The sequence below is a fragment of the Herpailurus yagouaroundi genome, unplaced genomic scaffold, assembly GCF_014898765.1.
Source record: "Herpailurus yagouaroundi ecotype Mexico unplaced genomic scaffold, PumYag 192, whole genome shotgun sequence".
Taxonomy (NCBI): Eukaryota; Metazoa; Chordata; class Mammalia; order Carnivora; family Felidae; genus Herpailurus; species Herpailurus yagouaroundi.
The window spans coordinates 11,486,143-11,510,632 of record NW_024412423.1 but is presented as its reverse complement, the minus strand read 5'-3'; the positions used below and the strand labels follow the sequence as shown (position 1 = coordinate 11,510,632).

The window sequence follows — 24,490 nt, the reverse complement described above, 5'->3', positions numbered from 1 at the left end:
ATGGAAAAGTAATTAAAAATTTTTAAATATCCCAAAGCCATGTGACCATTAACAAAACAAACTAATGAAACCCTAAAATAATTATGTTGAACTGTGCTATCCAAAGGGATTGGTTTTGTTAAGATTTGTGTAACATGGGTGTGTGTGTGTGTGTGTGTGTGTGTGTGTGTGTGAGAGAGAGAGAGAGAGAGAGAGAGAGAGAGAGAGAGGCAGGCAGTCTGTGTTTGGAGGGTAGTGAATGTGCATGAATAGATGCTTAGGAATTTAGAAATTCATCCAAAATTAGGCAGTCTGAGATGACTTAATGAGTTTGATAATGGGATACAGAAACTTTAATTCTTAAATCATTTGTTTTATTTCGAAGCAGTCAGGGGTGATTAATCAGCTTTAGTAACAGTTTAGTGGCTTAGATATAGTTCTTAGGGCTCTGAGCTAGGGAACTGAGGGTGGTTTGAGGTAATGTTGCGTTACCAACATCTCATCTATCGCAACCATTAATGGACACACCGTGAAGTTTTATTAAAACCACAGGTCTTTAGTAAGAAGCTGAACTGTAGCTCTGGGACATGTTCAAAGAGTAGAGTCACCCTGGGGGAGAAATTTCTGCATTCGCTCTTGTAGCCTGTGATCCTTTCTGTTTTGTTTTGTTTTCCTTCTGGGGAACAGCCTTGGCTTCTTCAGCGTGTGCCTTTCACAACCCTGTATTACCCTAAAGATTTTCCAATAATGCTTTTATATGAGTTGCTGGTTTCTAAAACTTCATCAGAGAGGATGAGTGATGGGTTTTGAAGGCACACAGGCAAAGGTAGCTTCATTCATGTTCAAATGACAAGTTGTGTTTTCAAAATTATTCTATGTAGTTACCTTCACTGTGGCTTGCAGGCTATATAAACCATCTAGCAATAGCTAATTCTGGGTTGACCATGATCTCCTTTATTTTTAATTTTTTTTAATGTTTGTTTATTCTTGAGAAGGGGGGGGGCAGGAAGAGAGGGAGACACAGAATCCAGAGCAGGCTCCAGGCTCTGAGCTGTCAGCACAGAATCTGTCATGGGGCTCGAGCTCATGAACCTCAAGATCATGACCTGAGCCCAAGTTGAATGCTTAACTGACTGAGCCACTCAGGTGCCCTTGGGTTGACCTTTTAAATCAAGACAACCAGAGAGATGTGTTTTCAGCCAAAGTTTTTAATTAACTTAAGGAGAACACAGATTCGTACTTCTTAAAGCCTATTTCTGCTCTCATTTTGGGGGGATTTATTTTGTAAGATCTGTTTGTCCTTACCGCCCATGGAAATGGAATGTGTCAACCAATGCAGGTCAAATGTACCCGTGCTGCAGTATTAGCTTCTTAAAACACTGATGTCTTACATAACATTCTACTCCATATCTCTGCATGAGCAGTAACTGAAGATGAACCAATTTATTGAAAAGTACTCAAAGAATTAATTCCTGGAGGCAAAACCACGTACCGTTTTGCAGAAAACTTACACTGAAATTGGTGGAGATGTGAGGTTAATAATTTTCATGTCTATGTACATCCCCGCTTAATTTCATTTAATTAATCCATTTTATGGCAGACACATGGAAAAGTTCAGCTCCTTTCAAAAATAAATTCCAACACGCTCATAAAATGGCTTTCTGTGTGTGCTTCCATAATCTAAAATACATAAAAATTAAAATGCTCTCTAAAGAGGAGGGGATCTCATGTCTAAATCTATCTCCCCATTTATATCAGTTCATGTTTTGTCAACAGCCTGTTAACAAACCCTCTTCATTAAAGCTTAATCTGTTACTTTGAAGCTCACACACACAATTTTTATTCCGTTTCTTACAGATGCTAGTTTGAGGCACTCCAATCAAGATCTCTACCGAAAAACTTAACTGCCATTGATGCATCTACATTCGTTCTGGTGTTACACGTTGGAGCTAAAGTCTCCAATAACTACGGACATTACCACTGCTAAAGAAAGGAGAACAAGGGACCCAAGGGCAGTGGTAAAATCACGCTAGGAAAAATAATATTATGTAAACCTAACATTTCCTTCTCAGATACATTTTGAGTTTTTACAAGGGAAAAAGAACTACAAGTTGGCTGACAATCAGAGAAAAGACATTTGCTAAAAAGACAAAGTGACTTTCAGTTTTGGAACTATTTCTACAGAAGTAGCCCGAAAGTTTTATAAAGTGATCCTTCACTGGTTTGATTAAAACATGCTAATTAACAAATGACAAGACAGAATGAAAAGTTCGTTGTGGCATTCTGATAAACCACCCAAGCAGTTAAATCAATGCTTTTCTGTTTAATTTCACTATTTGTTTTTCCATTTGAGCTGCCAGTTTTTTTAACATGCTACAGAAGGAAGAGAAACTTTTTTTTTGATTGATGAACATCACAGATTTTGTTTCAAATCAATCCAACTTGTTCACGATGATCTTTCCATTTGCTGTCCCATTGTGGTGAAGCCATTATTCCATCAAAACTCTTTAAAGAGCCCCCCCCCCCCACTTTTTTAGCTACTTTGACAAGAACACCATAACAGTTCACATCACCCTTGACCTTCAGGATGTATATCATCTTGTCAACATATAAACACACGCACTATTGGTTGTGTTTTAATAGATTTTGTAAATATCAAGATCCAATTTATCAAAAGGTTCACCCAAAATGACAGCTCTGAAGTTCTGGATTGTATTTGCAATGCTAATTCTGACTTTTAATGAAAAGGAGTATTTTGGTTGTGTTTTGTTCCTTTGTCTTTTTTCTTCCCACCGCGGCGGGGGGGGGGGCGCCCGAAGGGAAGCAGAATAAACTACTAGAACGAATTTTTTCCCGTTTTTTACAATGGATATTTTCAGTCTGATTCCATTTCAAAAGGAGAAGCCTGGTAGTACTATCAACAATGGTTATTTCTCTCACAGGCGAAATGCACATTATACAGGAAGAATTTATGAGATTCCTACCACTCTCTTCTTAGTTTGGCAAAATGCATAACCCCTAATAAGACTATTTTGTTTTAAATGGAAAAAGACATTATGACAAATATGATTAATATGGTTTCTGCAACCCTGGCATGTTTTCTTTTCAGTTCCACATTCACAGCCTTCCTGCCCCCAGGGTTGCTGACTTTCTATCTTCCTTCCAGAACACAAATTGTGTCATCAGTATCAGTGTGTCCTTCTCTTTACAAGGCCCCTTACGAGGGAGATAATTACAGGACTATCATGCACTTCATGCTCTAGGAGAACTGAATGGACAAAACATCTGTCGTCAGCAAATGGTCTAGATAATACTGGTTAAAGATGACCTGTGAGAATTTTTCAAACTTTAGTAAACGTGAAGTTCTAAAACGTCCATGCTGGGAAAGAACAGAAAAACGTTAACAGAAAGCTAATATGTCTGGGAGAGAGTATACTTCGTAAATAACCAAAACCCCTAAAATAATAAGGACATTAAGAAAAAGGGAAGGGTCCGTACAAGATACCAACCCATATATGCACATGTGTGTGAACAGCCACAACTGTATCATGTTAGAGATCATACTTGGAAAGGATCTTGTGCAGACACGTTTCTCGGGAGTCTGGGCCAACCGCTTAGCCCAAAACACAGATGCATTTAGAAACCTCCAAAGCTTCCTGAAATGTCAACACACTCCAAGAGCGCTCCACCAAAGATACGGGGAGGATATACCTACTCTTGTGAAAAACTAAACAAGGAAAACCCATTAGAAAGTACTTACTGAACATCCAGAATGGGGAAACTTCTCTTGGGGCAGTTAAGGAAGGGCAAACAAAACAAGTCAACCCACAAAACTCGTCTGTCACTTGGACAGTGGATTGTGTTTATTCCACTTATGTGAAGGGTGAGCCAGCAATAATTCTAATTTTCAAAGGCCTGAGGTGTTTCTCTGCACTTAGGCACCCCATGCACTCATGGATGGGATTCTTAGCGCTGAAAAGACCACAATGTAGGAATTTAGCTCGAGCAATTCAACAAAGGGAGCGTGGATTTCTCTGCATGAACATTTTTTTTTTTTGCATGAACATTTTTTTTTTCAACGTTTATTTATTTTTGGGACAGAGAGAGACAGAGCATGAACGGGGGAGGGGCAGAGAGAGAGGGAGACACAGAATCAGAAACAGGCTCCAGGCTCTGAGCCATCAGCCCAGAGCCTGACGCGGGGCTCGAACTCACGGACCGCGAGATCGTGACCTGGCTGAAGTCGGACGCTTAACCGACTGCGCCACCCAGGCGCCCCATGCATGAACATTTTTAATTGTGACCCCAAGAGAGCTAATGTACAGGCATGGTGACTAGACTTAATAATGACACTCTACTTAACGCTGGAAACAGGCCAAGAGAGATTTCAAGTGTGCTCAGTACAGCTACAAAAAATGGTAACTATGTGAGGTAGTGATACAGTGGCTTGATTACAGGCAGGCATCATTTTGCTATGTCTATGTACATTGAATCATCAAGTAGTACGAATCACATATACACAATTCTTACTTGAAGACAGATAAACCTTTTTCAAGAGAGATAGCTGTTTTCTATCGTGGATGCATACTTGGGAATGAGACGTGCCTAAGATGAAAATGATAGTTGATATTTACAGGCTGCCAGGTGCTTTACGTACTAACTCAATCCCCAAACTGCCCTATGGAAAAAGCTCCTATTATGATGCCCATGTTGCGTTTTAAGGACCTGAGACACAGGAAGCCTAAGCAAATCACTCCAGGACATACTCCTACTAGGGAACAAAGCTGAGCCCCAAACTTCCATCATTCTGAATGGACAACGTCTGATCGTGTCCCAGGCACATCATAAGCACTCAACATCGCTACATCACTCTTATCATCACTGTTCTTTCAGCAAATATTTATCAAAACCTGAGGATATACATTTGAGTCAGATAGGACCTTTGACTTCAAGATGCCTTCATTCAGTCGACTGAGAAAGACAGGTATTAAAACGTGTAACTAAAATGCATCATGGTGTCATGATAGACACAACCTCTCAGGGCCTCGGTTTTCAACGTACAAAATAGGAGTAATTAAACCACCCTCAAAGGGATGATGCAAGGGTTGAGATGGACAATGTGTGAAAAGTGCACAGAATAACGACTGGCACGTGGTAAGTATTGTTAACATTCACTGCGATCAGTTTTAACATGATGAACAGAGTAGCAGGAAATATTCTGTGCTATTACAAATAAAGAAATACAAATGGAATTGTAGCTGTATCAACCTCTCAGCCCATTCCTTGAGAGAATTAGTAACTGCTTACTGACAATGCTTTGGTTCAAATGCAATTTTTAGTCTCTTAGTACTATAAACACACGGACTTTATCATTTAAAAAATACCCCTAAAAAAAAGGAGACAATTTAAATAAAGCCATTACAAAAAAGAGATCCTGTGTATCTGATTCGAATCCAAAAACACACAAGCACTGCATCATGTACGAAGTAATTAGTTATTCCCCACGCTTGAGGATCTCCTGATACTTCCAAATACGTGCCAGGGCTAACTGCTATTGAGAAAGAAATAGAGGAGAGAAGAGGAGGGAAGGAAAGAAGGAAGGAAGGAAGGGAAGCAGACAGTTCATTCATTCATTTGTTCAGGTGATATTTTTATAAACAGGAATTGCCTACTTTGAAATACTGCATTTTCTGATTCTCTCTGACTCAGATCCTAAGTGGAAGAGAACTTCGTACTCTAGATTTCTTTTTGAATGCAATAAAGAAAAGGAAACATTTACAGTGAACGTACTAGGTGAGAAACAACATGCTATAAAGTTCATAGAACTTCCGTTTTGTTAAATCCTCAAAGTTAGAGAAGACTGGTGATATCACCTCAGGGCGCCCGGGGGGCTCAGTCAGTTAAGCGTCCAACTCTTAATTTTGACTCAGGTCATGATCTCACAGTTTGCGGGATGAATCCGTGTCAGGCTCTGCGCTGACAGCATGGAGCCCACTTGGGAGTCTCTCTTTCTCGCTCTCTGCCCCTCCCCCACAGGCATGCATGCTCTCTCTCAACATAAATAAAAAAACATTAAAAAAAAAAAAAAAAAGACTGGTGATCTTCATGTGACAAATGAGAAAACTAAAGGGAAGGGAAGTTAAAAGCGACTTGTCCGAAGTCTCACGAAGCAGTCAGGGTTTGACCCAACCTGGAGGACTACTAAGGCCTTATTCATTGTATCATCCTGCAAATGCATTCTCAGTGAAGCCCTGAACAAGGAAAGATACATGGGAAGTCCGACAACGACCTTTATGTAATATCCTCAAATGCTTTTGTGCTTGTTTACAATGCAAGGTGCTGTCCAGAGACCTTGATCCTACAGATTTAAGGTAGACCTATGGCTTCAGTGAATACCCCCAGGAGGTCCTTCCTGCACGTGAGGATGCTGTTAATAATAATCTGTACACTAAGTTCTGGATTCAACGTGATGCTAAATGGCTTTATACTAACATTTTATCTGAGAAATCCCTTAAGAAAATCTTTTTTCTAAAAATGTTTTAAGATCAAAATCGCTGGCTTTATTTTCATTCACAGATTTTTCCAGGCAGAGGTTTAAACGTTAACAAATCCTGAAAAGCATTAAGTCTCATAACTAACCATGTTTTCATTGTTTCAACCCCCAAAAGTCGCTTCTCCCTCTAAGTGAGGTTATATACCATTTTTTTATGACGATAAGACACACGGACCCTCTACCATCAACTTGACAGTTCTAAGGCTTGGACATGGGAACTTTTTCCCAACCTCTTGATTTTTTTCCTTCAACCTCAACTGTCAAGATTTTCCCAGTGATTCCAGCAAACAGGAGTAAGAGAGGGGCATCTAGGTGGCTCAGTTGGTTAAGCATCTGACTTCCGCTCAGGTCACGATCTCATGGTTTGTGAGTTCGAGCCCTACAACAGGCTCTCTGCTGTCAGGACAGAGCGTGCTTTAGATCCTGTCCCTCTCTTCCTCTGCTCGCCCCCACCACGTGCATGCGCGTGCGTTCTCACTCTCTTTCAAAAATAAATTTAAAAAATTAAAAGAAAAAGAGATTTAAAAAAACAGGAGTAAGAGAAAGTGAGGGAAAGTAAGAGAAAGACCCCACCTCTAAATTTAGAGAGTCTGGCTTTTCAGTTAAAGTGACCCTCCCAAAATAAAAAAAACAATAAACAGCGATCAACTTTCCTTACACCAACGGTAGAAGCCACTTTGTGTCACATTATAAAACACAAAAAGCTTATTAGTGATTATGATCGTGATTATGATAATAAGTCTCTGGAGGGTAGAATCAGGGGAGCAGCTCCAAGATTTTTTTCTTGGAAACCAAAGTAGGGACAGGCGTAAAAACCTTTACTGGCTAGGAATTTTCCCCTTAAAATTCATCTTATTTCTGACATTCTAAGAAAACGTAAGAATACGTATCATCTGTCCTCAAGGAAATACATCCCGCTTCAACAGCCAAAAGTTGGTTAAAATGGAATCTAAGACACCGGTGGTGGCTGACATTTTGGGAGTCTGGCTTTTCAGTGAAATTTACTGCTCAATGGTGGAGGCGAGACCATTTCCATAACTAATTAGCTAGAGCCTAGAAAAAAATGCTCATCCCAAATAGTGCCAGTTCCCTGATCACTGCCAGTATGATCTTAGCTCTCCAGGAATATAGAGATACTACCTTGAAAACTTCACCTGAAAAATCATGATCGATTAGGGTCAGCAACTCTCTGATTTCCAACTTTGAAGCAGTCACCCATCTCCTTGACATTCCACACCAAGCAAGAGATATGGTAATAATGGGGCACCTGGGTGACTCAGTAAGCGTCCAAGTTCGGCTCACGTCATGATATCACGGTTTTTGAGTTCGAGCCCCGCATCAGGCTCTGGGCTGACGGCTCGGAGCCTGGATCCTGCTTCGGATTCTGTGTCTCCCTATCTGCCCCTCCCCCACTCGTGCTTTGTCTCTCTCAAAAATAAACATTAAAAAAAATGAAAGAGATATGGTAATAGCCACAAATGCGACGTAATTCGTGGAATCATGGTCCCTTTTTCTACCTTTGTTGATACTACACAACCCCCTCTGAGACTAACGAGGAAGATCAGGCCTAGTGATGCATGAATAAGACTCAGAAGCTGATGTGAATTTGCGAGATTCCCTGCAGGCTGGCTCCTCACTCCCTGGACTTGTCCCCTGTGCCCACTAAGTCCCCACCTGCTGGCTGCTGAAGGGTCAGCAATTAAAAACATCAAGTACTATCTACCCGGCACTAAATGTACTCCTCCATCTTCCACCCCCCACCCACACACACACACAAACATAAGCACAAAAGAATAAATGTACAATCGTGGGGACAAGGACCCTTCAGGGCCTTCGCTAAGACCTGAAAATGAGCACATGCATGCTGTTCAGGCTTTCCTAGAAGGGGCCTCCTGCCGTCTCTCTCTAGAACCCGCACGGCGCAGCTCAGTGCTCTTCAGAGCCTGAAACTCCCGTTCCCTTCACTGAGACCACTTTTGGAAAGTGCCTCTTTTTCACATGTCTGGAACCAAAAAACCTTTTTTTTTTTTTTCCTAACTTTCAAGTCTGTCCTACTGAAAGTCCCGAAAAAGGCCAAAGACTTGGAGGAGGAAGTGTTCCATTCTGAAGAGCAGGCGATTCCTCTCCTAAGCCCACTTACCATGTCTCCCAACCAGGAATGTTCATCTAGCTTACGTTTTGCTTGAAACCTATCAAGCACAGAGGAGAACGAAGACTGGAGGAGGGACCACGTCTACGAGGCTTTGAATTTCTGGCAAATGGCTCCGTGTATAGTTCATTTCAAAGGCCTCATTATGTCTGCATAAATAAACCGTGCTACGCAGCTTGATGCACGGCCATTTGTCATATTAAAACAATGGCATCCAAAGTAAATCCCCATTAACATTGTTTAACTTTAATGCTTTGGGGTGTTTGCTACTCAAATGATTAAAAAATGGAGTGATTGATGACACCACAACTTCAATGAGGCAACAAAACAAATAGACTGTGAGTCACCAAGATCTAAGATGTCCTACAAGCCCAGCTGGGTGAGCAGCACACAAGACACCCAGAGCTCAAGAGTCTCTGGGCACGTGTGTGTGTGTGTGTGTGTGTGTGTGTGTGTGTGTGTGTGTGTGTGTAGTTACATGGATTGGGCAGGGGATAGGGAGAGTTTTCAGGAAAATGCAGCATAAGGCTTTAAAAAAAAAAGCAGGGGGCTCCTGGGTGGCTCAGTTGGTTAAGCATCTGACTTTGGCTCAGGTCATGATCTCACAGTTGGTGAGTTGGAGCCCCATGGCGGGCTGTGTGCTGACAGCTCAGAACCTGGAGCCTGCTTTACATTCTGTGTCTCCTTTTCTCTCTGCCCCCTCCTGCATTCACGCTCTGTCTCTGTCTCTCTCTCTCTCAAAAATAAACATTAAAAAGAATTTTTTTTAAGTTTTACATGTTGCCTGCACTCAGTCTCCAGGGAAATATTTGCAATGATGAAGTTCTGCCATCAAAATTTTGGGGTATACAAAATGTGGCCAGAGAAAAACTACATTTTTTTTCACAAATCTAGAGGCAAAAGAATAGATTTTTTTCCTTCAGTTTTCTGTTTTAGAAAACCGTGAGTATCTTTATATGAAGAAAAAAAAAAAAAAAACCCTGAGCTTGAAGACGTACCCTTTCAGAGATCATACATCACTCTTCTCAAGTAAAACATGCTGCACAGGGTGATAAATTAATAAATGACACAGTTGTCTAACTTTCCAGACTTCCCTGGTCTTAACCATAAATTTTCTGGATGCAGCAATGCCTTGCTTTTCATTGCTGTCAGACTTGTCTCCTTTCCTCCTGGGTAGAGCCATTTTAATCCCTGATCCCTGTCCCACCTAAATCAAGACCGTGGGATTGCCAAAAACAGCAAAGTTTCTGATTTAGATGCTCTGTCAAAGACCAGGACCATTCCACTTAGTGCCCAAAGTTGGGCTATTGTCTTAAAAAGCAGATTAGGATAAATACATTCACCAGTGAGGTAATGAGATTTTTGCCTTTGTGCCCTTGAGAACAAACTTCCTGTAAATACTTCCATAAAAATACTCTGAGGCCTTTTAAACAAAGCACCATATGAAGTGTGTCTAAACAGCCCAAAAGTAAACTGCAATTTGGCAACATTCTTTCTACCAATGTGAGGGCCTAAAGTGGACAATTTAAGATAAAATCATTTCCATTGGCGTCTGAATTATCCTGCTGGCTATCTACCCTGAAATAATTATTTAGAAAACCACCAGATTGGCTCTTCCTGTTGTGCTCTACAAACAGTCGCAAAAGTGAAGTGTTTTGGTGTAGCTGCTCAGGAGAATTACAGCACAGAACAGAGACGCACCATTCAACTTGCCCTCAACACACACGGAATAGCCACCCAGCCTGGCAGGTCAGTCTCCAAGGATGGCCCACTCTTGCCCAGGCGGAAAGTTGCCAAAGATCCTATCTTCCCTCACCTTGCCCGTTCCACTCTGGCAAGCTTTGTGGAGGGGCTTTAACCCACACACAACTGTGGATCTCTTCCATTTTTCAAAATATTCAAATATTGCGGCTCTCCCTTTCCTCTACCCAAACTTCAGCTGTCTGCCCCTTTCTTCTCCACTTCACCCCTTTTTTTAGTCACTCTGCAACAATGCGAGCCCACAGAGCTCCCATCTCAGGCAAGAGACTGGACTAGGGACAGCCAGAAAAACCAGACAAGAAATCAGGAGGTACATCGAAGGGTATGGATTAAAATGGGGCTAAAGTTTCAAACTCTATCAGAGCGGGATCAGAGTTTGCACAGGAGGAGAGAGGGATTATACACTAACTACAGCATCAGTGTAAATGTAGAAAGAGACCCAAGGGCAACAAAAATGAAAACCACGCAACCAACTGTCAAATATTTTTTCTAGAGACCTGGACCCCAAGGATCCTAAAGATAATGGACAAAATTTGTTTATTTTGGATTCATTTTACTTACCCATGAAATGCAGCCACCTGCAGAAGCTGAACATTTCATTATCTTTGCCAATGATGCAATATCTAAAATAGTCAAACTCGATGAAAAAAAATTACTAGCCAGCTACATGGTTCCAATCATCCTTTATCTCTGTAATGAGAGCTGAGGGCTTTTGAACTGACCTCCACGTGTTCTCCTAACACAACAATGGTCCAGGCCCAAATACTACATCATCAGATATGATGTGCCTCAGAAAGCAAAAGCTAGGGCCTATATTCTAACCAGTGATATGACGAGTGCCTGGTGTCTCAGTCGGTTATGTGTCTGACACTTGATTTTGGCTCAGGTCATGATCCTAGGGTCATAGGATAGAGCCCTGTGTTGGGTTTCATGCTCAGCTGCTTGAGATTCCTTCTCTCTCTCCCTCTGCCCCTGTCTCTAGCATGCTCTCTCTCTCTCTCTCATTCTAAAAAAACAAACAAAAAAACACTAACACCAAAGAGAGAGAAGGACATGTGAATGGTTGTATGGAAAAAAAAATCCTCCCTCATCCACTCAGAGGAATGTAAATTGATTTAACTCATTTGAAGGCAACATTAGGCAAAATTAAAAGCTGTTGAAATGCACAAGCATTTTAATTCGGAAATAGAGAAATTTAAATGAGGAATATAATCACAAATGTGCAAGAAAAAATATATGCATTTTAAAAGCACATTATCCACACAGAATAACAAAATTTAAGAAGACAAAAATCCAAAATTAGACCACACCTAAATCATGGACTACTAGGCAGCCACTCAAAGTACAATAAAGAATGTATGGTCATCGAAAAGGCATTCGCAATATATTATGTGTGAGAGTGACAAAAATTTTCAAAGTAAGAGTTTACGCTTTGTTTTTTAAGGTTTAAAAGGTTTAAGGTTTTACTGTCCTAGGGAAAGACTAGAACGAAAAATAGTGAAAATATTAACAGGGGTTACCACCAAGCAGGGAGACTGTAGGTAATTTGTATTTCTTCCCAATTTCCTGCGTATTTTCAGTTTTAAAGTTTCTTGCCAAGGGAAGATAGATAACTATAGATATGATGCAAATTGTAGAAAGACGCCATAGAGCCTCTCAACCATCATCCGTACAAGAAGGGAGTCCCACGTGGGGGAAATCCAGTAAAAAAGCATTCACATTTATAAAATAAACAAACTAGGACATATAAAGAGTGATTATTTACATTTCAAAAAGTTTACTTCTTTATTAAAATACTCAATCTTAAGGTGTCTTGAAATATGTTCCCTTGTATAGAGGTTCTCAAAGCTGTTTGTCCATCAGAATCGCCTTGAGAGCTATTATAAAATGCAGACCATCAGACTACGTTCCTGCTGATTCTGATTTAGTAGCCTAGAGGTGTGACTCAAGTATTCTCATTGAAAAAGAAAAGACAAAAAAAAAAGCTCCCCAACTAATGAGCTGTTAGAAATTAAAAGATGCTGGAGACATAGGTCAACAAAATGCAATGTAAAGATCTTGTTTTGATTGTTATTCAAACAAACCAACTGTAAAATAATGTATGGGGGAAATGGCGGAATATGGAAATTAGCTGATATTAACATGCTAATATTGCTGAGTAGGATAATGGTATCGTGGTTATACTGTATTTTTTTTTATATGTATCTCTTAGAGATAGGTAAGTATTTGGAGGTAAATCATTACTGTATCTGAGATTTACTTTACAATATTCCAACGACAAAAAAACACATAACAAAATAAAAAAAAAAAGTGGGAGAGAACAGAAGAAACAAAAACGCTAAGAAAACTTATTTGAGGGGCGCCTGGGTGGCTCAGTTGGTAAAGCGTCCGACTTCCGCTCAGGTCATGATCTCACGGCTTGTGGGTTCGAGTTCAAGCCCCATGCTGGCTCTGTACAGACAGCTCGGAGCCTGGAGCGTGCTTCGGATTCTGTGTCTCCCTCTCTCTCTGCCCCTCCCCCACCCACGCTCTCTCTCAAAAATAAACTTAAAAAAAAAGTTTAAAAAAATTTAAAAGAAAAAAAAGAAAAATTATTTGAAATGCATCCTAGAAATAAGAGAATGTATTACACTATTTCTCTTTACTTTACTCCTTTATACTTAAAATTCTACAAAAACTTAAGACAGTAAAAAGCATCCCAGTGGCTTGGACACCACCCCTTTGTGGATTAAAGCGATTTGGTTTGTAAAACTGGACCTAAAGCAATTTTTCCAGACCTCACTCTTGCATAAAATACGAAATTGCACATTTTTGGAATTAGCATTTGCATAACATCAGCAGTTAATGTTTATAAACATCAACTCCAGATACTAAAGACAGCCCTATGAAGTCCAAAGATCACCAAAATTGGACCCATATTTCATAAACACTGATTTATCATATGTTACCATATTCATTATTACTATAACCCAAAAAGAGAAAAAATAATTCCCAATATATAAAAGTCTAAATTCTAGTTCCAAAATATTAACATTACTAGATGTGTTCAGTGAAATAACGAAAAACTACATGCCACAAAAACACTAAACATCTAACAATAAGGAAACAGTTAAGCAAACTGTTACTCATTCATTTGATAGACGATATGTTACACAGGATGATTACGCAGAGTATTAATTATGCTAGGACATGTGTAGGTAATAATTTTAAGTAAAAAAAAAAAGGCAGCAGAAAGCACACATGTAAATGCATATAAAGTTTTCTAGAAAAAAAATACATGTAAAATGCTATAGTTTGTTTCCAGGTAGTAGATTGTGGGAATTAACATTTTTTCCTGTATTTTCTGTATTTTTGATAATAAAAACCAAATACTTGTTTAATAAGACCAAAAAAAGGGGGGAAATGAAGAAATCTAGCATTATACAACTTGTCAGGAGACTTCACCCTGAGACTGCCCATCTCCCTCTACCCCCATGTGACACTGTGTCCAAGATGATGGAGCAAAAAACATCCCATCATGGTAACATTTCCATTCTACACACACACACACACACACACACACACACACACACACACACACAAACACAACTCCCAGAGAGGGTGTTCATCAAGTAACCTCTCCAAGACAACACTGTTTGGATATACCACATTCCAGCATCAAGAGGTTATCTAGAATATGTTAAATTATGCACACGTGTTTCTCCTTAGAACTTCTCGGTTTCAGCTCAAGCATGTATCCATCTCTAAACTCAGACTTTCTACTGAGCCGCTTCAAGTCTTTTCTGGAACAAGGGGCAATGAGAATAAACAAAGGTTTCTAATAAAACGCAACATACCCAAAACTCACCAAAAACTCGTTACAAGGTACCTCCCGTGTATCGACACTCTAGAAGACACTGTGAAGGACAGACTTTTAACAATAATTTTTAACTCAACTTAAACTAAATGAAAAACAAACTGAAACCATTCAAACATAATATTTAACCTTGTATATAGACTCTGGAATAAAACCCATCTGACTTAACTTGGTAGCATAACCACAGATATATTTTCATTTAAAATGCCCATATTTAGCTGGCCCCCTTGAATTCCTTTCTGTTGCTTAATTTCCAAACAAGAGATATTACTGCTCGTCTTAAATGGATGAATCATCTGAGAGGAGTCCCTCCGACACCGCTGACAGTGTAGTTCTAAAAACAGAATATTATAGATTATCAGAGAAGGAAGTTTTGAAGTATCAGGTTCGGGTCTGAAGCATGTCTTGTGAGGCCACCCAAAAAGACAGCTCTCCTTGTAGCCCCCCACCCCCAGCCCCAAACTCTAATCTCCAGCCCGCAAACAGATGCATTCCTCTAATTCCAAGAGGGGGCAGGGCCAGGCATCATCATGGAAGTTTCTGGTCACTGTAGCAGGAATAAAGAAGTCGGTGGCCCCAAAGGTGGCAGGACTGCGGAGCCCGCCTGTACCCAGCACCTGCGTGACAGCTGATGTCCCTGGGACCCCACTCCCACCCCCACCCCACAGCACTCTTCGCTCTGTCTTCTCAGAGGATCCCACTGCCCAGGTCCTGTCTTTCCCAATACCTAACCTGGATCACCCATTGTTTTCTCATTCCTTCATGTTTTTACGTGTCATATGGGTTCGCCCTACTGTGATCTCCACTCACTCAAAAAGTTATAGCTCCTACTGCTCCTTTTAGCTCACAGCTGCTTTAGGATGGTTTCTCTGTTTTGTTTTCTGTGTGTAAGAAATAATAACAGTGAACGCTGCCCGCTACACATTAGTCACTCAGTCCATTATCCAAATTTTCCTGGAAGGGTCATGTGAACACTCCCCTCCCACCCTAACCCCACCCCCCCACACACACACATCTTTCTACTCCGGGCTCCTAGACAGCTGAGTTTTCTAGGTTTGTGCTTGTTTTCTTCCTTTAAATTTTTACAGTTCAGTCTATGCCGTTTGCTGAAGGACCACAGACGGGCAGAGTCAAGCCCATCCTGTACCTAACAAGATGCACGCATTTGGCACAAAGCAGAAGATACTCTTCTTTGTTCCAACAGAAGATCGTACACCCCAGTGAGCGATTGTACCACAATCACCATCAGAAAGGGGAAGGAAAAAAAAAAGCTTCTAACCCAGAGAATTCTCTAGACCTTAGAGGGGTTCCTATTCCCTGCTCGAGCACTGCTATACATAACTCCTTGCTCCCCTGCCATCTTGCTTCCCTGTCCATCTAAGTAGAGGTTACTAAGAGTTATGGACCAAATCTAAGACACTGAGATACTCAACTGCCCTAAAAGGGCCGTGCACAGGGACTGACGGCTTGTGTGTAACATACACTGGGCTCTAGTCACTGAAATCCACTGCCGTTAAGGGGTGGTCCCAGCTTTACCGCAGTCTCCATCAATCTCAATGAAGGGGAGATCTCAGATACGGGCGAGACTTCCATTACCTATCGCGATGCCTGTGAAAACATCACCTGTCAAGTCAAACCCATGTCCCTCTTCATTTGCAACCAGCCAGCCTCAAGTCCCCTTCCCAAGTTAACACGTCGTGGTTTCCTATGCACACGTCAAATCTGAACTCTGGCACCAGTTTTCAAGCAGCTCACTCGTGTGCCTTCCTGCGTCTATAGCCTCGTTTCTTTCTATCACCTCCATGAGAGCGACCCACGAACCAAGCCGACCTTTCAGACACCAACAGTTCGTTTACTCCTCCTCATGTCTTCCCTGACTCATTCCCTCTCACATTCTGTCTCTCCTCTTGGTTAGGCTTCCCAGGACACTCATCCCAGAAAAACGTGCCAGCAAACCTGCCTCCAGAGGTGACAGCACTCACCAGGCGGACCTTCATTCACCTCCCCAGGTTTCCTCTGCATTTTCACCATCAGGGGCCCACTGATACTCCCTCTGACTTGTCTATTTCCCTTCAATACCTTACAGTTAGCTCCTCCCAGGCACAAACTCTGTCTTTCAAATACAACACCATCCTCCACCGACCCTGGGCAGAGCCCAGCACATAAGAGAAGCTTATCCAATACATCCTGGATAAATGAACCTATGTTGGACGGGCCGAATGGCTCTCGTTCGTCCTCCAGAATTGGGGCACACCTCTACAATTTCTGGTCCAGTTCTCGGTCACCAAGCATACAATGCAAAGCAAACACTGCTCGTGCTTCACACTCAGCCCTGTGCAACCTGGCCCGCAGTTGCTCTGAATGGAACCCTTGGCTCTAGCAAGGTTTAAAATAGAGAAAGTCCGTCATTAGTGATCCCATGCCATCAGGGTGAATCTGAGAAAAACCCCTCAGTGGCTCTACCCAAACAAGAAAGGTGACAGGGCACCAAAATGAAACCCACCCTATTTTCTACTGGTTATCTAGTCCTTTCTGATGTGTCTCTAAGATACCCATTTTAAACTTTCCAGACACAAACTTGCTGTGGTCCAAAGTCAAGAGCATGAAAATTTCCATCGTGCCAGGCCGCTAAACAGTTTTCAGAAGTAGAAGTCACTGCTGCTCCTCTCCCTTGGTCAGGGGAAAAAATAAAAGGCCAAAAACCAAAGGCACCTTGAATGACCCACTGCCTTCAAGGGCCGTACAAACCTGGCAGGGACCACTTGTGCCATTAGCCTCCAGTGGAGATGGCCTGGGTCTGTTTATTGTCCTCTCCCAGTCCTTACTGCCCTTACCAGGAGCTCTAAGACTGTTAAAAGTTGCTTAACTCGGGAGTCACTCCGGACCTGGGTCCAAAATTAAATAAAGCGTCAGGACCCTGGGCATCCCCGGAGGTACTGCTCAGAAAGTCATCAGAGAGCGCGAATCTCTTTCAGCTCTAAAGCCCCCCCCCCCCCCAGCTCCGTGCAAGAATCAGTTTGTGCATAAAAACAGGAAGCGAAGCAAGAGTCTCACAACAGAAATTGGTAGCTGGAAAGCTGGTGTATTTGAGGTACAGAACACAGGAATTTGCCAGCTACAGAGAAGTGAAATAAATTAGGGAGAACAAGGAAATTACTGGCTGGGAGACAGAGTTATTATGAAAAGCTGATTTCACTGTCCAAAAATGTTAGCCTGCATTTATTCTCAAAATTATCCAAATATTTTAGCAATCAGCTATTTATATGGTTGTTTTCTAGACATTTCCTTACTGTTTCTCTCCAGGCTTCTCTACAGTGGGGAAGTGATTTGCTTTGGAAATCATTTCCTCCCTTCTGTCACAGTCTGCAAGGCCTAATCTCTCTGCCCTCTCTAGAACCCCAACAGTCTGGATTTGGAAAAGGGGTTTCAGCGGACCTGAAGTGAAACGTCCTAGAAGACAAAAAAAACCACTTTTTCACTTTGCTACCTAAATAAGCTTCGTCTGCGTATTTATCCCCTCCAACTGCCCCTGTGGACAGTGGACCAAATGCACTTTTAAAAGGTATTTCCGTTTCCTTGTGCAACTCCAGTCCCAGAATGCACCATGTGTAAAGACACGGAACAACTTTCTTAGCTGGAAACGAGTCGCCACTACCTTGGCTGGGTTCGCTCTGTGAACCCACCTCTCTCTCTGTTTCGTGTACTCTGCAAAACAAAGCTCACAATAACAAGCGCGTGAGTCATTCGCACGGAGGTGACTTATCGTTCAAATTGAATTCACTGTAAATGCAAGCAATTTGAAAAAAATTAAGGCCTTATGTTCCACGCTGTCACTACATTTGTTAGGGATTTCATCGCTGTGTGGAGGCGTTTAGTTCCAGGCTAACATTTGGACAGATGGAAAGCTCCACTTGACACGGGTCAAAAGAGCCAGCTCCACCTGGCCTCGTGGATCCAGCCTCTCCGTGTCACTAGCACCGGGCGGGACAGAGCGCTCCCTGCGCTGCAGAGGGCACAGCAATAAAATCAGCATGCCCGTTATGAAATCTCTTTCAGACTACAAAGTGATGGATAAATATTTGCGGTCGTTCTTAGGATTCTTACTGTTTGCACAAAAAAGAGTTTCTCTGTATGTGTGTGTTTTCCTGCAGGTATTTTGGTAAGCTTGAGCCGATACACTCAGGAGACCAAAGGATCAGTAATATTTTCAAAGTAAGGAGAGAGGGTGGGAAGGAGGAAGGGAAGGAGGAAAAAAGGGAAGGAGGCAGAGAGGGAGGAAGGATCAACACCAATGTTCAACAACTGGATTCAACCATATTGAGAGTATACAGCCATAAAAAAATCATTGGATATACATGCAAAGAATTTTGTTTTTATTTCTTTGATTTTTTTTTTTTTTGAGAGAGAGAGAAGACATGAGTGAAGGGCAGAGAGAGAGAGGGAGAGAGAGAAGCGGGGCTCACCCAAAGCAGGGCTCAAACTCACAAACCAAAGATCGTGACCTGAGCCAAAGTCAGATGCTTCGACGACGGAGCCACTCAGGTGCTCCTCCAAGAATTTTCAACATGGGGGACGTGCGTATGGTTTCATGCTAAGAGCAAAGAATATGTTGTTATCCATGTATTAAAAGAAAATCCTAACTGCAGTACGAATGACACCAAGTTATTTACAGCTCTTTTATCTCGTGTTTTCACAAGTATTTTTCTGCGTTTTCCAGATTCTCGCTCATTACCCTTTGTAATCGGAAAAAATACGAAGACATCAGAAGACGCACGGCGAAAAGCCAAGAGAACAGTACCGAGCACATGTGCATGTTCACACGCACCTGTGCATGCAGACAGCTGCACAGGAGAGGAGCTAAAGGAGAGTTTTGAGGCAACACCGGGCTGAGTCAGGTGAAGCATCCCTCTCTCTGGGGAAGGTATCCTGCATAGACCTCAAGTGGAGTCTCTAAGCATCTCATGGTTCACAGATTCCAAAGCCCTTAAGAAGGCTGGCTGTACTACTGCCTCACTGCCACACCCACCAAAGGGGCAAAAGTGAAGACCTGTGACGTTCCTGGCAGGGGACGGAAATGAGATGAGGCCATCTGTGGCTGTACCAACCTACACGGTCCTTAATCCACATAAGACTTTTACGGAGGCAATTCACAGAGGCATAGAGAACTAGCGATCGTAGAACTAGCCTCCCTCCAGTCAGAGCTCTGCCTTCCCACCCTCGCCAGCTGAGTTCAAGGAGCCCTACGGACTGAAATCACCAAATGTTCCCCTAACTCCAAATCTACTTCTCCACCCGGTCCACTGAGTTCCTGCCCTCAGCAGCCAGCCTTGCCCCACCAGAGCCTTCTCCACACAGCACCCAGAAGAACGTTTTTATAACACAGAGGACAGTTCGGTTCAGGCTACTTCTGCTTCAAGATATACTTCACCCACGATAAAATGCAGTCTTTTCCCATAGTCCCTCCGACTTTATCTCCCACCATGTCTCTCCGAACCCCCTTGGCTTCTAGCACGCTGGCCTTCTCGAACGATCTCAAGGATCATTTCTTCTTCCATGAGGTCTCTCCTCAGTTGTCACCTTAATAGGATTGCCAAAGTGAGCAAGTAAAATACAGGACACCCAATCAGAGTTGAATTATGAACAATCAAATATTTTTTAGTGTAAGTAAGTCCCAAATATGAGCTTACCAAGTGAGGACCTAACTGTAACATCAGGTGATAAAGCCAAACTTGAACACCTATTAAGGGGATGGCTGAAGGCAAGAGAAAGTGAATAGGGTGGTGGAGACCCAGAACGAGGCTAAAATGAATTCCTGGGAACTGTGGCTCTAAAAAAAGTGAAAGACGCAGGCTGACCACAGAAGGGCAAGCCTTCTGGCATACCGTCTTGGTATACCAGAGGACAGGAAGCAGTTCATTGAGAGGAAGGACAGAGAGGCAACACAGCTGGGAAAGGAAGGACTGTGGACCCATTGATGGGGGCTGATCTTCCCCCAGGAAGCACGTGCCTCCCTTAGTATTAACCATTTATGTCCCCGGGTCAAATTCTCCTCCTTCCCTGAGGCTCCGAGCAGGAAGCCACCTCTGTGCTCTGAAAAAGCACTTTTCGCTCCTGTTTCCAAGGGGAATTACTCACAGTCCTACCACTCTCTGGCCCTTGAAGGCAGAGTTCATCTTGCCCATCTTTGTGACCTGCACGACACCTCACGCATGTAGGCTCTCAGTAAATTTATTTCTCTGAAGGCTGGGAAGTTTGAATTGTCTAGCATAATAAACACGGCGCCGATGGTCCTAGAACCCAAGGTGGACCAAGCACATCATGAGACTAAGTACCAGGTCTCTGTTAAGCTGCAGCTGGGCTGTGTCTGAGAAGCCAAAGCATTGTCTACCAAGGAGGAAAAGCTCATATGCAGACCTAGAGGCTAGGGTCAGCTGTGTGGAGAAGTCTGTGGCAGACACTGGAGCCCCATAACGTAATGGCAGTTCAGGGGTCAGAGTGGACAGGAGCAGGCAGTATAACAGCAGAATGGTTTGGAGCAAGGACTCCACGGGCCACACCACCTCAGGGGGAGTCCTACCTTCACTACATACAACCTTGGGTGAGTAATTTAACTTCTTTTGCCTTCATCTGAGAAGTTCCCTCATCTGAAAAAGGAGTTGCAATAGTCCTCACCTCACCAGGATGTTCTGAGGAGGAATTAAGACCAGCTCCGCAGAGCTATTTAGCATAGCGCCTGGTTCACAGTCTCAGAGGAGCTGTGTTAGCTCTGATTATTGCTATCAGAACAACACTGTTTACTAAGTACCTTTTGTGTGCTAGATACCCTGTTGGTTGCCAGGAACATAAATATTTAAAAAAACCGTCAGAGGGACTCCAAAGTGTTGGGCTCATAGGCCAAAAAGGGCTAAGAGAACACTGTAGGTTAAGGATAAAGGGCCACCTCTGTGGGGAGACGTAGGACGAGGGCAGTCAGCACACTCAATGTGTAACTACATCTCCAAAGAGCGAGGTCTCAAAGAAATCCAGGACTTAGGAGAGGTCAGCGTAGGGATGGGAACGTGAGAGCCATCCCTCAGAGAAGGCAACTGAAACAGTAAGAATGAGTGAAAGGCACCCGGGGGGCTCAGTCAGTTGAGCAACCCACTTTGGCTCAGGTCATGATCTCACAGTTTGTTCCTGAGTTCAAACCCCGCGTGGGGCTCGCTGCTGTCGGCACAGCCTGCTTCAGATCTCCTGTCCCCCTCTCTGCCCTTCCCTCACTTACATTCCCTCAAAAATAAACATTAAAAGAAAAAAAAGGGAAGAGGGGCACCTGCGTGGCCTCAACTTCAGCTCAGGTCCCGATCTCGCAGTTTGTGGGTTCGAGCCCCACGCTGGGCTCTGAGCTGTCAGCACAAAGTCTGGAGCCTGCTTCCGATGCTGTGACTCCCTCTCTCTGCCCCTCCCCTGCTCGCACTCTCTCAACACACAAACGCTAAAAAAAAGTATTTTTAATTAAAAACAAAAAGGAAACCGTAAGAACAGGGGTTAGAAGGGCAGACCCGACAACAGGCTGCGTGCCCACAGACCTCCCTCCATCAACGGGCAGAAACGGCAGGCGGAGGCAAAAGACGGGAAAAGATCAGCAGACCTGGAGAATGAAGCTGGCATATGGAAACTTTACAGACTGTGCAAATGGCAAATGTCACACAAGGACCATATGGTCTCTCCACGTGGTAGAGGACTGCACAGAAGGGGCTGCCAGGTGACGCGGGGAGGAAAGCAGCGATGGTAGGAGCGGAGGGAGTTCGGGGGGTCTGCTTGCCGTCACACACGGCTCAGACCCAGACAGTGCTGGAGCTCTGGCCCTAGCGAGCAGCACCGAATGCCTGCCGTCCAGGAAGCCACGTCCTTCTGAAACACGCCTCGATTACCTAGGGGCTAATGACACACTGCGGTTTACACACTGCGGAAAGCTTTCTGCCTTTTTGCTCGCTTCCTTACACCTGGCCAGGCAGACTTCCAAAAGATACAAAGAGAGGAAAGTCACGGGAGTCCATTTTGCTGTCTGTTACGTCTAGCAATACTTGTATCTATCTCTGTATCTATCGACCTATCTATCTGGAGGGGGTGGTAAGGGAGGAGATGGGAAATACCCAGAGATTAGTCCAGGTGCAGCAGGAATGAAAGACTAGAATTAACATAGGAGCAAACGAGACTAGACCAGGTTTGCTCAAGGGGAGCCCAAACCAGAGAAGCGGACAACCCCAGGAGTAAGGTAGAAAAAGGTGGAGTCTGGCTTTTTCTGTTTGCTTAAAGTGCAGCTGGACGAGCCGGTGAGACATCTGTTAAGAAAACAGACTGCTGGGTCCCCAGTGCAGGAGGGCTGAACCAGAATCTTTTAGGGGCAGGACCCTAGAGTGACGTTTTCTTGGCTCCCTACACCTGAAAACTCTTACGTAAGCTAGACTTTAAGAAGAGCTAGAAGAAAAATCGCTGAAAATGTAGATCGTTCTTCGTTTTTAATTGGGGTAAAATCCACATAACATTTACCATTTTAACTATGTTTTTAAACTTTATTTATTTACTGTGAGTGGGAAGGGGCAGGGAGAGAGGGAGGCAGAGAAACCCAAGCAGGCTCCGCGCTGACAGCGGAGGTAGGGCTTGAACTTACCACCCACGAGATCAAGTGTGTGGTTTAATTGACTGAGCCACCCAGGCACCCCCATTTTAACCATGTTTCAGGGTACGGTTTAGTAAAGGATGGTCACACAGTTGTGCAACCCATCTCCAGAACTTTTTATCTTATAAAACAAAAACCCTATACCTGTTAATAGATTGTTATTGCCACTGATTGTGTATTTAATAGCTTTGCTAAAGCCCACCTAACTCTCCTAGATTCAGAACCTCTACCCCACACCCAAGACACCGATACAGTGGCAGGCACGCAGGTTTATGGGACAGCATTGGTTGTCAAATACTTTGAACATCACCCCTGCTCTGAGTGACATCTAAGTAATAACTCCAGACGCCGTAAGAGAAATGATTCATGTAAAACGAATATACATTTTTAAAAATATTAATCTCAACCTAAATTTTTGTTCTTTAGAGCGTGTTTCGATTTTTACTTCTTCATCTGAGGTTTCTTTTTCTTTTTTTTTGTATTTAAAGTCAAGTTAGTTCACGTGCAGGGTTGCCATGGCTTCGGGAGTAGAACCCGGGGATTTATGTCTTACATAGGACACCGGTGCTCATCCCAACAAGTTCCCTCCTAAATGCCCGTCACCCATTTAGCCCATCCCCCACCACCACCCCTCAGCTCATTCTCTGTATTTAAGAGTCTCTTAAGGTTTGCCCGCCTCTCTGCTTTTATCTTATTTTGACTTTTTCGTCTACATCTTCCTGGGGTGCCTGGGTGGCTCAGTCAGTTAAGCATCTAACTGTTGGTGCGCGGGTGGCTCAGTCAGTTAAGCATCTGACTTCGGCTCAGGTCATGATCTCGAGGTTCATGGGTTCGAGCCCATCGTCAGGCTCTGTGCTGACAGCTCAGAGCCTGGAGCCTGCTTCAGATTCTGTGTCTCCCTCTCTCTCTGCCCCTCTCAATCTCTGTCTCTCTCTCTCAAAAATAAACAAACATTAAAAAAAAAAAAAAGCATCTAACTGCTGATAGCAGCTCAGGTCTTGATCTCAGGGTCATGAATTCAAGCCCCGCATTGGGCTCCACGCTAGGGCATGGAGCCTGCTTATAAAAATAATAAAACAAAATTTTCTTTTTAGTGTTTACTTATTTTGAGAGAGAAAGAGAGCACGCGTGCACGTGCACACAAGCAGAGAAGGGTGAGATAAGGAGGGAGACAGAGAAGCCCAAGCAGGCTCCATCATCAGCATGGAGCCCCACGCAGGGCTTGACCCCACGACCCTGGGATCATGACCTGAGATGAATCAAGAGTCGGATGCTCAACTGACTGAGCCACCCAGGCACCCCAAACATAACAGTTTCCAATTGCAAGCCGCTACTCAGAATTCTTGCTTTTCACAGGGTCAACACTGACAGATTCACAATTTGCACAGTGTGCCAGTAAGTCAGTATTCACCAGTACACACACAGCAGCACACACGTTTTTATGGACAGTGGCAAATGTGCCACGATGTTGATTTGCTGTCATTTAATATGTATTGACAAGCCACCATATGCTAGGCAGTGAGATGCTGT

The 24,490-nt window shown here is 43.2% G+C and overlaps 1 protein-coding gene across 1 annotated transcript in view; it reads right to left on the bottom strand.

Moving 5' to 3' along the window:
* The window catches only part of PRDM6 (PR/SET domain 6), a 107,570-nt gene that overhangs the window by 61,263 nt on the left and 21,817 nt on the right, over positions 1 to 24,490 (bottom strand). The gene's annotated exons all lie outside the window — the stretch shown is intronic.